This window comes from Hylobates moloch, unplaced genomic scaffold, assembly GCF_009828535.3.
Source record: "Hylobates moloch isolate HMO894 unplaced genomic scaffold, HMol_V3 SCAFFOLD_9, whole genome shotgun sequence".
NCBI classification, from domain to species: domain Eukaryota; kingdom Metazoa; phylum Chordata; class Mammalia; order Primates; family Hylobatidae; genus Hylobates; species Hylobates moloch.
This window is the reverse complement of record NW_026652284.1, coordinates 49,440,749-49,456,782: the sequence shown is the minus strand read 5'-3', so window position 1 is coordinate 49,456,782 and position 16,034 is coordinate 49,440,749. Positions and strand designations below refer to the sequence as shown.

The following is a 16,034-nucleotide window of genomic DNA, read 5'->3' as shown; positions in this document are numbered from 1 at the left end:
GAAAAGAGAGAAGAATCAAATAGATGCAATAAAAAATGAAAAAGGGGATATCACCACCGATCCCACAGAAATACAATCTACCATCAGAGAATACTACAAACACCTCTATGCAAATAAACTAGAAAATCTAGAAGAAATGGATAAATTCCTCGACAAATACACCCTCCCAAGACTAAAACAGGAAGAAGTCGAATCTCTGAATAGACCAATAACAGGTTCTGAAATTGTGGCAATAATCAATAGCTTACCAACCAAAAAGAGTCCAGGACCTGATGGATTCACAGCTGAATTCTACCAGAGGTACAAGGAGGAACTGGTACCATTCCTTCTGAAACTATTCCAATCGATAGAAAAAGAGGGAATCCTCCCTAACACATTTTATGAAGCCAGCATCGTCCTGATACCAAAGCCGGGCAGAGACACAACCAAAAAAGAGAATTTCAGACCAATATCCTTGATGAACATATGCAAAAATCCTCAATAACATACAGGCAAACCGAATCCAGCAGCACATCAAAAAGCTTATACACCATGATCAAGTGGGCTTCATCCCTGGGATGCAAGGCTGGTTCAACATACGCAAATCAATAAATGTAATCCAGCATATAAACAGAACCAAAGACAAAAACCACATGATTATCTCAATAGATGCAGAAAAGGCTTTTGACAAAATTCAACAACCCTTCATGCTAAAAACTCTCAATAAATTAGGTATTGATGGGACGTATCTCAAAATAATAAGAGCTATATACGACAAACCCACAGCCAATATCATACTGAATGGGCAAAAACTGGAAGCATTCCCTCTGAAAACTGGCACAAGACAGGGATGCCCTCTCTCACCACTCCTATTCAACATAGTGCTGGAAGTTCTGGCCAGAGCAATCAGGCAGGAGAAGGAAATAAAGGGTATTCAATTAGGAAAAGAGGAAGTCAAATTGTCCCTGTTTGCAGATGACATGATTGTATATCTAGAAAATCCCATTGTCTCAGCCCAAAATCTCCTTAAGCTGATTAGCAACTTCAGCAAAGTCTCAGGATACAAAATCAATGTACAAAAATCACAAGCATTCTTGTACACCAATCACAGACAAACAGAGAGCCAAATCATGAGTGAACTCCCATTCACAATTGCTTCAAAGAGAATAAAATACCTAGGAATCCAACTTACAAGGGATGTGAAGGACCTCTTCAAGGAGAACTACAAACCACTGCTCAATGAAATAAAAGAGGATACAAACAAATGGAAGAACATTCCATGCTCATGGGTTGGAAGAATCAATATTGTGAAAATGGCCATACTGCCCAAAGTAATTTATAGATTCAATGCCATCCCCATCAAGCTACCAATGACTTTCTTCACAGAATTGGAAAAAACTACTTTAAAGTTCATATGGAACCAAAAAAGAGCCCGCATCACCAAGTCAATCCTAAGCCAAAAGAACAAAGCTGGAGGCATCACGCTACCTGACTTCAAACTATACTACAAGGCTACAGTAACCAAAACAGCATGGTACTGGTACCACAACAGAGATATAGATCAATGGAACAGAACAGAGCCCTCAGAAATGATGCCGCATATGTACAACTATTTGATCTTTGACAAACCTGACAAAAACAAGAAATGGGGAAAGGATTCCCTATTTAATAAATGGTGCTGGGAAAACTGGCTAGCCATATGTAGAAAGCTGAAACTGGATCCCTTCCTTACACCTTATACAAAAATTAATTCAAGATGGATTAAAGACTTAAATGTTAGACCTAAAACCATTAAAATCCTACAAGAAAACCTAGGCAATACCATTCAGGCCATAGGCGTGGGCAAGGACTTCATGTCTAAAACACCAAAAGCAATGGCAACAAAAGCCAAAATTGACAAATGGGATCTCATTAAACTAAAGAGCTTCTGCACAGCAAAAGAAACTACCATCAGAGTGAACAGGCAACCTACAGAATGGGAGAAAATTTTTGCAACCTACTCATCTGACAAAGGGCTAATATCCAGAATCTACAATGAACTCAAACAAATTTACAAGAAAAAAACAAACAACCCCATCAAAAAGTGGGCAAAGGACATGAACAGACACTTCTCAAAAGAAGACATTTATGCAGCCAGAAAACACATGAAGAAATGCTCATCATCACAGGCCATCAGAGAAATGCAAATCAAAACCACAGTGAGATACCATCTCACACCAGTTAGAATGGCCATCATTAAAAAATCAGGAAACAACAGGTGCTGGAGAGGATGTGGAGAAATAGGAACACTTTTACACTGTTGGTGGGACTGTAAACTAGTTCAACCATTGTGGAAGTCAGTGTGGCGATTCCTCAGGGATCTCGAACTAGAAATACCATTTGACCCAGCCATCCCATTACTGGGTATATACCCAAAGGACTATAAATCATGCTGCTATAAAGACACATGCACACGTATGTTTATTGCGGCACTATTCACAATAGCAAAGACTTGGAACCAACCCAAATGTCCAACAACAATAGACTGGATTAAGAAAATGTGGCACATATACACCATGGAATACTATGCAGCCATAAAAAATGATGAGTTCGTGTCCTTTGTAGGGACATGGATGAAACTGGAAAACATCATTCTCAGTAAACTATCGCAAGGACAAAAAACCAAACACCGCATGTTCTCACTCATAGGTGGGAATTGAACAATGAGAACTCATGGACACAGGAAGGGGAACATCACATTCCGGATACTGTTATGGGGTGGGGGGTGGGGGGGCGGGGACAGCCTTAGGAGATATACCTAATGCTAAATGACGAGCTAATGGGTGCAGGAAATCAACATGGCACATGGATACATATGTAACAAACCTGCACATTGTGCACATGTACCCTAAAACCTAAAGTATAATAAGAAAAAATAAAAAATAAATAAATAAATTGAAACTTCACAAAATTCTCATGATCAAATGAATAGATAAGCAAATGGTTTTATATTTATGCAATGATAGCTACTCAGCAATACAAAGAATGGAATACTGATGGATGCAAAAACAGAGCTGAATCTCAAACAAGGAAGACTAGACAAAAATAGATATTGATATCTATAGATGTATGGACACTTCTATCTGTCTGTATATAGATATTTAGACTCATAGCTGTGGTAGTATTTCATTTGTTTGCTTTCTAGGTAAATTAATCTATGACGATGAAAATCAGAAGAGTGACTGTGCCTGAGTGCTATAGAAATGTTCTGTATCTTGATCAGAGGAGTGGTTACAAAGCTATATGGGTTTGCTAAAACTCATCAAACTGTGTCTTTCATATATGAGTATTTTATTTTGTTTAAATTATTCCCCAATAAACACTTATATTTAATGCTTACTTGATAATTCTTTAAAGTAAATCTGAATATAAAAATACATATTAGTATACACGAAATACGTATTATTCAAAAAAGGAAAGAGGTTAAATATTAGAGCAGCAAAAGCCTTTAAGAAAATTTTAAATTATAGAATTTCCCTGAGCTTGCAGGTAGGGTATTATTGGATGCCAAAATAAAAATGTAATATTTAGGACTTTTCATTATAAATCATAAAAATGGAGGTAAAATTCAGGAATCCAGCCAAGGAAACAAAACAATTTACACCTTCTTGAGATTGCTACTGGTGCTTTGTTTACAGCAGTGAGACTTTCCTGTCTTGCACATTCATAGAAATGAAAATCAATCCATAGAATCGAGAATATTATAAAAGTAGGTACCAAAGCTAGACAGAAGTTAGCTTTTTCAAACATTTCTAAAGAAATGTTCATTGACAGATAAAAGCAATAAGCGGTTGTTAGTTTCGGATAAGTTAAATGTATATTTTCTTTTCCCAGGGTATTCCTGACTTATGTCAACTGTCGTGGCAAATTATTAATACCTCTTCCTATCAGTCTCCCAAGTAACATTGTTTGGGTGGCAAATTCCATGATCATCTTAGTTTGGGAGATCTGGTACATTTGGACAAGATAGGCACTTTTGGTTCATTTCTTCTACTAAGCAGTAAAGGATTCTCTTCCCATTATCAGGTTCAGATTATGATAGATCCATGATATCCAAGGCTTTCTTGATATTTTAATGTCACATGGCTGGAATTTTAGAAAATTCTTGAATTTATATGAAGTCTATTCATCTTTCACATATGTAATCTTATTTTTAGCCTGTCTCTTAGGAAATAAAAAACAGATTGTACCCATGTACAAAGTAGCTTCTTGGGTGGGTTCTCAATACTTTTTAAGTATAGGAAGACGGCCATCAGAGAGCACTGGGCAGAGTCCCCAGGGATTGACAATACTCAGTGGATGCCATGCCTATGATCATGGAGCACACACAGGACTTCTATTTAGAATAACAGGGTAATAGTATTAACTTCAATTTAATAAAAACAATTTTAAATGCAAAATAGGAAGTCAAAGTTTGTTAGTTTTCAACTATGCAATTATTGAATACCTGCAGACATTTTCCTATTTTTCCATGTTGATTTATGTAGCTGGAGTTCATTATTTTTTTCTGTTGTAATCAACCTTCCATTGCAGTAATACTGCATAATTTGTTTCTCTATTCTTTATTATATTAACATAACTTTTAATTGATTCAGTTTTTTGCTATGATAAAGATGCTTTGGTGAACAGACATTCTGGTATGCCTTGATGCACATGTGTAAGAGGATTTTTGTTTTTTAAGGGTATATATCTGGTGATAGAATTGCTGAGACCTTGGATATAGACACCTTTAACTTTAATAAATAATACTAGACTATTTTCCACAATTATTTTACCAATTTATGTTCTTACTAGAGTTTACAAACCAGTTGCTCCTCTTAGTCTCAAGCATTTATTGTCTGCATTTGTTTCTAATTTGATGGTTGAATAACGTGCTGTGAACGGAATATGCCTTTGCCTGATAACTAGTGGCCACTGAGCGCTTTTTGATGATGACCGGCTGTTTGGGTTTTTTCTCGTCTAAAATGCTTGTTCCTGTCTTGGCTCCATTTTTATATTGGATTATTTGACTTTTTTCTTTATTGACTTTTAGAAGGTTTTTGACTATTTTAAATATTCCTTTTTTTTCACTTGTAATTTGTTGCAGTTATGTTCTATGAGTTTGTTACTAAACTCTTTAAGTCTGCGATAAACTAGTCTTATTTTCTGTCCACTTGAGGCAATACTTTCAAACATTAGATTTTACGTTTCCTGGTTTTACCAAATTTCTGCAATATAAATTATCTTATTCCTATTATTTGCCTACTGCTGGCTTAGGACAGGTTTAGGCATTAGCCTTCTAAGCAAGTTACTCATCACCCATCAGATTTTAAACTTCCAAAACTTTGTTGTGTCCTCCCCTGTTCTTTGCAATTATTTTGTGTTTTTCTAGTCTCTTTACTGTAATCTCAATGATATTTTGGTCAACGGAAAAAGTAAAATGTGAGTCTTTACTATTTTACCATGTTTATATAGAGAATATTTTCACTATTTGACATGTATATCAAAAAAGGTAATAAAATAGTAGTGATTGTTTTGCAGCTTCAATGAAACTAAAAGCCATGTGTGTGTACTTGAGTATTTGACTCTCTCAGCAATTTTATTCAGTACCTGAGCCTAGTGTTTCTATGGCGTGTTCACAGGCATCCTCTCATTCTACCCTTATTCATTTGGCCCCATTGGTATTACAGGTTCCATTATATATGAGAAGGAATCACAGTTCAAAAACCTTAATTATCTTGTTCTGGAGTACTACCAGCAAAGCAGTTGAAGAAATTAAACCAAGTACTTCAGAATCCACATGCAGCTCCCTCTCCTACTGAAAAATATACTCAATTACCTAAGTTGGGCCCTTACCTGGTAGACTTAAACTGGGAGCAATTTTAATTCAGAACAATAAAACAGTAGCAAACTCTGCATGTTTGATATTTATGCAGGACAACATATTGAGTAATGTGTTTGTTGGTTTTTCTAATAAAAGGAGGATATGCTCTTGGGCATTGCACTTAATTTTCTATGCAGTTTGTGTCTCATCTTCTGAGAAAAATTTACTAATCTTTAGGGTTGGAAGAACTATTTCTAGATAATACTCACCTGGAGCCTTATGGAATTGAATTCAATTTCTGACACATAAACATTGTTAAAGCAAATTGACTTTCAATAATATCTGAAATTTTTGTGTTAAAGGGATGATACAAACAGTATCTATTCTAATCGTAACTGGTAACCTTTTGTTGACTTTTGAGATGAATTTGAAAGGGAAAATGCTATTGCTTTGAAACAATTACCTCTTTCCAAGAAGAAAATCTCTCAGTTTTCTTAAAGGGTCATATGGATTGCTCAAGATTAGTCCTCATCACTTAGAAGCATGGACATTCTTTTGCTTTTTTGTGCTTTCATTCTATATCACAACTAGGATGGCTTCTAAGATTTACATTTCGTTGTGAATGAAATGTAAATATAATAACATAGTGTATTAGTAAATTTCCCTGAATAACAAGGCATGTGATTTGTGATCTCTCTTATATTTCTGAAATCTCCCTTAGAAACACTATGCATAGCTAATTATTGCCTTATAATGTATCTTATGGATTTTAAACCTGAAGTCATACTTATATCAGTTTATTTGATACTCACAGGGCTCTTGTAGAAGCACAGAATAGCTGTAGTACTTTTTTGGGAGCACAGAACTTGGGCATAGAACATAGACTGTAGAGAATACTTTTTGGAGGAGTTCTGAAAACAACTGGACACAAGCCTGGAAGAAGAATAGGAGTCTGAGAAGTGTGGGGAAATGGGAGTTCAGGCAGACACAGCCACCAATGAGAGGGACCACTGCTGCAAAGAGAGGATTTCATAATTAGAGAATGGCAATGACTTTGGAATAGTAAAATAGAGATGATATTTTAATGTCAAGACTCATAGATAGATCATTAAGGACAGTGAATATTATTCTAAATGATACTGATTGTGTCCTGAAGATGATGATGATCCATGAAAGAACTTATTGTTGAAGAATCACATGATCATATAAGTTGAAAGTTTATGTTTCAAAAAGATGACTTCAGCAGCAGTGCATAGAACAAATCAGGGATTTTATATGGAACACTATATGATCAGTTTTTCATGATTATGGAAATCTAAGCAAGGAAAAATAACTGGATAAGCCAAATGAGGTAGAAAGACTTAACGAAAGTACACAGTTGTTAAATTAATTGGAGATTTTAGTAGAACTTGACCCATTGATTGTATAGGGCCAAAGTGAAGGAAGAAATCAAATATGAAGTTCAGTTTCATGGCTTGGGGCATGGGAGTTGTGATGATACAATTAATAGATTACATGGAAAAACAGGCATGTTTTCATGGGGAAAGAGTAACTTTCAGTGTCAATGTGCTGATTCTAGGGACTTTCCAAGAGGACCTGATAGTGTGTGGTGCATGTGTTGTGTGTGGTGTATGTGTTGTGTGTTCTGTATGTGTAGCCGGAGTTCAGAGAAATCTCTGGCCCAGAGATAGAATTAGTGATTGGCCCTTGAGTGCATGAGGTAAGTATAGATTTGAAAGCCCTAGTCTAGTGAGGGAAGCATTCCCACAAAAAAGGTATGGAAGAATCAGAAAAAAACAAACAAACAAACAAAACACCCAGTCAAAACATCCTGGATAGCAGCAATATTTAAGGGGCAAAAGGAAAGACCACAAATTAGGTTAAGAGATAATTGTCTTTAAAAAAGCACAATTCATTCCCTATTTTGCATTAATAAAGCATATAATCTTAGACAAGCATTCAAAATCCTTCACAACCTGGCCTAAACTGCTTTTAGAAGAATGAAAGAGAGGGGAATGATATTTAGGGAAAGAGAAAGAGAAGAGGAAGGAGGAAGAGCAAGACAGAGAAGAAATGCTGTGTGATTTGTGGTTGAATTGAATTGTACAGTGTCAGGGAAGGTGGAGAGCTTGACTTGACTGCCTCTTGCTTGGCAGGACAAAATAAGGAACTGAGATAGAATTAGTCACCCTGGTTCTTGTCAGAGCAGCTCTGTGAATAACCTAAGAGCAGGGAAATAGTGTCACAAAGCCAATGGGAAGTGAGGCTGCCCAGAGTGCACCCTGCAGCCCGCTGGCTATGAGAAAGCACCGGCCGTGCGCGGTGTCTCATGCCTGTAATCCCAGCACTTTGGGAGGTCGAGGCGGGCGTATCACGAGGTCAGGAGATGGAGACCATCCTGGCTAACACGGTGAAACCCCGTCTCTACTAAAAATACAAAAAATTAGCAGGGCCTGGAGGTGGGTGCCTGTAGTCCCAGCTACTTGGGCGGCTGAGGCAGGAGAATGGCGTGAACCAGCGAGGCGGAGCTTGCAGTGAGCCGAGATCACGCCGCTGCACTCCAGCCTGGGCGACAGAGCGAGACTCCACCTCAAAAAAAAAAAAAAAAAAAAAAAAAAGAAAATGAAAAAGAAAAAACAAAAGCACCATTTCCTAGCAGAACTTCATCCTCCATCATGCTTCCCTTCGTTAAGCCCGCTGGATCTCACACTGAGGCGCTATCTAATCTAGGACGTCAGGATAGGAAGGGGTATTTACGTCACATGTATGAAGCTGAATCCTCTCTCCTGATTGACATCAGCCTGGCCATTCCTCGTGATTATGCAGTGACGTGTTCTGCTCCTGCCATCTGCCCCCACTGCTGCTCCTGGAGGTAAACATAACCGGGCTATCCCAGCTTCAGAGCATGCTCCTCTTACTGTCTCATGGGAGCCTGCACCCAGAAACTTTCTCGCATATTCTATAGCAAGGCACAGCCGAGATCACCATGAAATCCTTAGGAAGCCTTTCTAACGGCTCAGGGCAAACAGAAGGGGATGGTATCTGGTGTCATGTGGCTGCTTCCAGGATTCATGGTTCCAGTCTTTTCTCATAGAGTTGCTAACTACCTGCTCCCATACGCAACTGGCTAAGTCCCAGTTCACTCTTCAGAAGAGAGGCCTCTCCCTTCACCCTCCAGAGAGGCCTTTTCTGGTCTCTCAACTCTAGATTCTATCAACTGGGAAGAAAGCAACTCTCCTCAACTCAGCCGGTTATTCCACCGCCCTTTAGTGAGACAGACTCGTTTCACCCACAGAAACTAAATCCCATATTCTCTAGTTTTAAATTTTGAAAAATGTCTACTTAACCATAACCTATAACCTATTGATTAGAAGACGACTTTTCTGTGTCCCTTTTACTGTTGCTTCTGAGTATTCCAAAATATAATTTTTCCAAAATTTAGATCTTCCAGTTAGAATTCCAAGTTTTTTTTTTAGTGGACAAACTAAGTATTACAAATTTCTCTTCAGGAATTTTCTTTTTTTTAGACAGAGTCTTGCTCTGGCGCCAGGCTGGAGTGCAGTGGCACGATCTCAGGTCACTGCGACCTCCGCCTCCTGGGTTCATGCCATTCTTCTGCCTCAGTCTCCCAAGTAGCTGGGACTACAGGCGCCTGCCACCACGCCTGGTCAATTTGTGTATTTTAGTACACAACGGGATTTCACCATGTTGGCCAAGATTGTCTCCATCTCCTGACCTCGAGGTCTGCCCGCCTCCGCCTCTCAAAGTGCTGGGATTACAGGCGTGAGCCACCACACTTGGCCCATGAATTTTTTAGTAAAATTAATTTGCTTTTATAATAGAAGATTATTTAGACTGTAGTTTAAAATTCTAAATGCAAAATGACAAGTTTAAGAATTCAAAAATATCACTTGTTGGATCCTACCTTTTCAAGATAATGGCTACATCTTTACAATTGCTGCCTTTAGCACTGCAAATTATTGAACTGACAGACTGAAATCTGGGTTTGATCTACCTCTTATATTTGCTTTTTCCTCTTGTCTCTCTTCCATTTTAATATTCCTATTGATCTCAGAGACTTTGATAGAAAGACACAGATTTTTTTTTGTTTGTTTGTTTTGTTTTTTTTTGCTATCTATCATCACGGGCTTGCTGAATATGCTTAAACTATGGTCAGAAGTAGAAATGAACAGAAAGCTAATTTTTCACAATGCTTGTCTGAAATGGTTAAGGAGAATAGAACATTACTCTGCTGCTATTCAGATGCTTTGCCATGGCTGGTACAGCGTGATGCACAGTTACAAAGAACTTTGTGTATGAACATGTTCTGTTCCAGTATCAAATTCTGAACGGGGATTGCTTTTTTCCAGAGAACTGGCAATTCTCCATTGACAAGCATGAACAGTGGATAACAAAGCAAACCTTGTTTACTGTTACTTATTCATTTAAAGCTCTATCAGACAATCTGACTGAAATGATAGTTTGGTTCTGCAAAATCAAAAGATATTTAAAAGCAGATAGGTTTTTAAGTAGATAATTTTTAGTGATCACATTTTAAATTACTAGGGGATAGTTGGTTGCAACTCTTTTTGTGCGTACAACATATTACATGTCATAATATAAATTTCACTTATTTATTTGTCCCTTGTTTTCTTTCCTTGCTACATTCACAGACCCTAGAAGAGTGCAAGGTCCCTAATATGCACTCAAATATGCAGTGAATGTGTAAATAGAAGTAACTCTTCCAAATATGCAACTCTTATGTTAACAGTTTGGAAACTCTTTGGAAAAAATATTATCTCCAACTATGAATTCTACTGCTAAATACTTATTATGCTTCTTGGCTTTATTAAATGGTGTGGCTATACAACATCAGAAGATAAAGTTCATTCTTCTGAATATTACTTTAACATTATGGTCAAAGAATGAGTCATCCCTTATTTATAGGTTTTCAAATTTGCTTTTAGCTTATTTTATGTATGTCATAAATTAAGACAATAGTGACTCTAACTCATAGAAACTATGCTTCCCCCTCCCCAGCAGGAAAAACAATCTTTTGTCTCCCACACATACACAAAAAATGTTGAATTAGGTGTCAGGTGTTTATAATATTTTGGATAGAACAGTGTTGAGTTCTGCTTTGATGAGCTTCACAGGCATAGCTTTGCTTACTGAAAAGAGGGCAGTTGGCTTAATATTGCTCTATTTAATTAAGTGAGGTCAATTTAACTTAACATTTAGTCTCCATCCCCAGCCAGAGATTCCCATTCACCTTTACCCAGCAAGTTGTCAGAGTGAGAAAATATTAATTTTCTATATCACAGTGCAGTCAGTGACAAGGATGAGGCTTTAGCAAACTGTTGTATGGATGTACAGAAATCATTTTTGCAGGTAGTGATTTATTCAAGCAAGAATCAGGAAAATGTCAAAATGTATCCAAAAATTATTTTGTGTCCTTTATCCTGATGTTTGCTGTAGAGTTTGTTCATCCTTGTACGCATCTCCATATAGAGCTTTTATGTCTGGAAAGAGTACAATTGATTTAATATTGCTTAATTTAAGTGAAACAATTAAATTTACATCATCCTCAGCCAGGGACACTCATCTACCATGTTCTGCATATTATCTGCTTGAAAATTGCTGCCATTATGGCCATGCCATTTTTATTTTCCTTTTTCAGTGATTTACAACTATAATTTTCAGATAGTAACAGAAACCCTGGATTGGAAAACCTTAGTGTTTCCTAAAAATATAGAGATATATGTATATACATACATTTGTCAATAACCAATAGGTATTACTAGTTGAACCTAAAGCTGCATTGTAACTTAAATGTCATCCAATTATGCTAAATAAAAATATCTTTGAAATTAGGAAAGCAAAAGAGTCTGTTTCTAAACCAACTTTTCCTATATGTCACTCAGGTATTGAATCTTGTATATGTAAAACATTTCATATCACATTCCTTCAAATCACATTGACCTCTCTGGATCGTGATTAAATGTAATAGTCCTGATAAGAGAGTATATTTGGCCAAGTGTGGTGGCTCATGCCTATAATCCCAACACTTTGTGAGGCCTTGGCAGGCAGATTGCTTGAGCCCCAAGTTTGAGACCAGCCTGAGCAACAGAACAAAACCTCATCACTACAAATATATATATACACAAAATACAAAAATTGGCCAGACATGGTGGCATGCGCCTGTAGTCCTAGCTATTCAGGAAGCTGAGATGGGAGGATCCTGTCAGCCTGGCAGTTCCAGGTTGTAGGGAGTCATGATCACACCACTGGACCCCAGCCTGGGCAAGTTTGCAAGATTCTATCTCGAAAAAAAAAAAAAAGAAAAGTAAAGAGAAAAAGAAAGGAATAAAGTAAATTTGTTTCACTCAAGTATTATTTTGAGATTTAGAAAGCCATTAATTAGTTTGCATATCATTATGATTTTTTCTAATAATTTAAAAATTACCTTAGATAAGTATTATTATAAAATACATGATTACTTAATGAAGGAATCTAAATTTTAACTTATAATTTGATGTTATATGGCTACTTCTTGTGCTTTCTCTTATTGAAATGTAAAAATATAATTTAATTATAATTCCTTTAATTTGTATAATAACACTTAAGCAAGTTAAATAATTTAGTAATCTTTTTCTAAAATGTTTAATATTTCCCAACTTCCTGAAAAAAATCTACACATCTTTAGGAAGGACCATATTTGTGAAAAATTATAATTCCCAACTATTAATTCTATTGCTACATACTTCACACAAACACAAACCAGTTTACATTGTTAACATAAAGACAATCGAATGTAAATAAGGCCACAAAGTGTAAATTTACTATTAAGACCAAGTCATTCTATTCCTTATATTACTGCCATTAAGTAACAATTTGTTTTTTTCTCTAATAGTAAAGGAAATATGTACCTCTCGTCTAAAGATATGCACACACAAACACATAAACAAAGTATACAGTATAAGGTGCATTTTTCTTGTTTTACTTTAGTATAATAGTTGACAAAGACAAAACCTTAACACATCTGTGTGTGTGTATACATGTATATGCATGTGTATATATATATATGTATATATATATATGTTATAAAGCATATTAATACCAAAATAATCTGTTAATCTATTACCCAATATAAGAGGTGGAGCATGAAAACTGTAGTACACATGGTTTTTACTATATTTGTATTTTATTCTATTTTCCTTTAAGAGATAACACTAGTTGAAGTTATATTCAACATTTCCTTTACTTTTTAAGAAACTTTTAAGATTTTAATTAATCATAATTTCTAGAAAGTTGCAAAGAAATGTACAGAGAGATGCTGTGTACCCTTCACCCAACTTCTCCCAAATTTAACATCTTGCATAACTGCACTACCTGATTACGAAAAGCAGGAAACTGACCTTGGTACAACCCACAGAGTTATTCGGTTACACGTGCACTCGTTTGTATGTATATGTCATTTTTTCATATGTATATTTCTGTGAAACTTCCATCACAACTAAGATATTTAACTTATTAAATAATATGCCAGGCAGAGTGATTGTTTCACATTTTTATATAGATGAGGAGTGTTTTAAAACACTTATTTTCTTTCTGTAACTTTTCAATCATTGTCACTTGTGGTTGATTTGTTTTCCTCAGTGATATTTGTGTTTCAAGGTTTTCAATGAACAATAATTTCAATGAATAATAATTTATTTCACAAAAAGACATCATAGGGCACACAGATGGTATGTCGTATCTATATTAAAAGACTTTGAATAACTGGCATCAATAATGTATTTTTAAAACTCACATGTATACTCTTATATTTCACACTTAAATTTTCCAGTTAAATTCCTATGTCAAAAATGAAGTTCGACTTCTGCTTCTGAGAAAACTGGAGTAGAAGCAATTCTGCTTCTTCCTCCCACTTAAATGCAACTTAATATCTTGGACATCACATAGAGAAAAACGTATAAAGACCTAGAAAGGGAGAGAGAAGACAGCCCACTCTTAGGGAGCTCAGAACTGGGAAGGACATGGTGGCAAGAGCCCTGGTATTTCTTATTTGCCTCACATATTCCAGTTGGATAGAAACTTAAAATCCCTCCTTTATTCTAGTTCCTTGTTAAGTAGTACATTGATTAACCTACCATTTTTAGATTTTTATTTACTTCATTAGCTGTAGTGAACTCTTCTTTGGACTGCCTGTGTTTTGGTTTGTAGTTTTTATTCGATTTCTTCATTTCCCTCACAGTGTTACGTTAAAGCCTCTGCAGAGGTCCCAACTAGGAGCTGAGTGTAGTGGCTTGCACTTGTAATCCCAGCTACTTGGGTGGTTGAGGCAGGAGGATCACTGGAGCCAAGGAGTTAGAGGCTACAGTGAGTTATGCACTGAGTGTTGCACCCATTGCACTCCAGTCTGGATGACAGAGTGAGACCCCATCTGTAAAATAATAATAATGAAGTAAAAATAAATGGGTAATCCTGGAAATGAGGGTGGTAAATATGTGAACAGAAGGCTCATCTAGCCATTGAACTTCCTTTCCCTTTTTGCTCTTCATATTTGCACCTGGGGCTGTAAGAGTGGTGCTTTGGACATTGTATTCTAGTTCTAATGTCCGCTCACCTTTGTGGCTATAGAGACCAGGAGCGAACAAGCCTCAGTGAGGATAGCATGTTGTTCTTTAAGTAATGTTACTACTTTCACATCTCAACATTGCTCCTGTGGAACAAGGTTATGTTTTTTTTTAATTCAAGAGGCTTAATGTGTACTTATTTCATAAATAAAACCCATCAAATACATCTATATAAAATAATAAATAAATGGAGAAAATCAGATTAGTCTAAAATTATTTCACATAAAATAAGGAAACAACCTGTGAAAAAACTTAAAGATATGATAATGATTCCAGTGCAATTAACATTATTTTGACATAATATCTAATTCCAAACTCCTTATCATATAAATTAAAAAAAAATCTGGAATCACACGTATGACATATGTGGGGATACGGTAATAACAGAGTGAGGCATAAGATTTATCTCGTGTATTGGTTATCTATTGCTGCATAAAAACATGCAGCAAACTTAGTCATTTAAAATAGTACTCCTTTGTTTCCTCATGGTTTCCATAGTCCGAAGTGCAGGCACGACATATTCAGATTGATTCTATGCACAGTCTCACAATGCTACAATCGTAGTGTCATCCAGGCTGTGTTCGCATCTGGAACTCAGGAGTTCTACCAAGCTTGTTGAGGTTTGTGGCAGAATCCAGTTCTTTGCATTTCTAGGACTGAGGTCCCCACATTCTTGCTGCGTGCTGGCCAAGGGCTGCTCTGGGTTCCTAATGGCCACCTCCTGGAGGACTTGGGCATGCAACCATCTCCACAGTGCAGCTTCCGTCTTCCAAAGGCACAGGAGGATCTGTCTCAGCTTGATCCTCTGACCCTTTGTAGGAGCTCCCACCTGATCAAGTCTGGCCACCCAGTTAATCTCTTTCCAACTGATTAACTCAAAATTGACTGATTTGGGAGCTGACAGCTACAAAATCCTTCCACCTTTGTCATCTGATGGAATCTTATCACAGGAGTGAAATCCACAACTGCCACAAGCCCAGACCACAGCCAAGGGGCATTTCAGGGGCAAGAATCTGGGGGCCATCTGTATTAGTCAGGGTTCTCTAGAGGGACAGGACGAATATGAAATATATATATATATATATACACACACACACATATATATTTCCTTTTACATATATAATTACAAATATATATATATTTCCTTTTACATATATATAATTACGAATATATATATATATTTCCTTTTACATATATATAATGGGAGTATATTAAGTTGTATTAACTCACACAATCACAATGTCCCACAATAGGCTGCCTGCCAACTGAGGAGAAAGGAAACCAGTTTGAGTCCCAAAGATGAAGAACTTGGAGTCTGATGTTCAAAGGCAGGAAACATCCAGCACAGGAGAAAGATGTAGGCTGGGAGGCTAAGCCAGTCTAGTCCTTTCATGATTTTCTGCCTGCTTTATATCCTGGCAAAGCTGGCAGCTGATTAGGTTCTGCCCACCCAGATTAAGGGTGGGTCTGCCTTCCCCAGCCCGCTGACTCAAATGTTAATCTCCTTTGTCAACACTCTCACAGACACACCCAGGTTCAATACTTTGCATCCTTCAATCCAATCGAGTTGACAC

The 16,034-nt window shown here is 36.8% G+C and overlaps 1 protein-coding gene across 2 annotated transcripts in view; it reads left to right on the top strand.

Annotated features, from left to right (window-relative positions):
- Nucleotides 1-16,034, top strand: part of SNTG1 (syntrophin gamma 1) — an 859,278-nt gene that overhangs the window by 243,316 nt on the left and 599,928 nt on the right. The gene's annotated exons all lie outside the window — the stretch shown is intronic.